Genomic DNA, 567 nt, shown 5'->3' on the forward strand with positions numbered 1-567 from the left:
AAAAAAAAAAAAAAAAAAAAAAAAAAAAAAAAAATCAATAACTTCTCTTCATCAAAAGACATCATTAAAAGAGTGAAAAGTCAAACCACAGACTGGGAGAAAACATTCACAATACATAAATCTTATATAGGTCTCATATCTGGAATTAAAATTAACTCTTACAAGCCAGTAAGAAAAAGATAACAAATAAAAAATGGGCAAAAGACATGAATAGGAACTTCTCAAAAGAGGATCTCCAAATTAGCCAATAAATATGTGGAAAGGGGCTTACTCATCAAAATAATGCAAATTTTTTTTTTTTTTGTCTTTTTTTTTTCCGTGTCCGGCAATGGATCGCAACCCTCAGTGTCGCCCCCGTACCGGACCGGGACCGGCAACGGGATCGCAACCCTCGGTGTTGCCCCCGCGCCTCGCTCAGCCAGTGAGCGGCAACCGATCTGTATGTGGGATCCGAACCCTCGGCGGGAGCGCCGCCGCACTTCCCAAGCGGCGCACTAGCGCAGTGCGCCACCGGGCCAGCCCAAAATTTACCATTTTAACTATTTTTAAGTGTGCAGTTCAGTGGCG

Source organism: Galeopterus variegatus, unplaced genomic scaffold (genome assembly GCF_000696425.1).
Source record: "Galeopterus variegatus unplaced genomic scaffold, G_variegatus-3.0.2 Scaffold322, whole genome shotgun sequence".
NCBI lineage: Eukaryota > Metazoa > Chordata > Mammalia > Dermoptera > Cynocephalidae > Galeopterus > Galeopterus variegatus.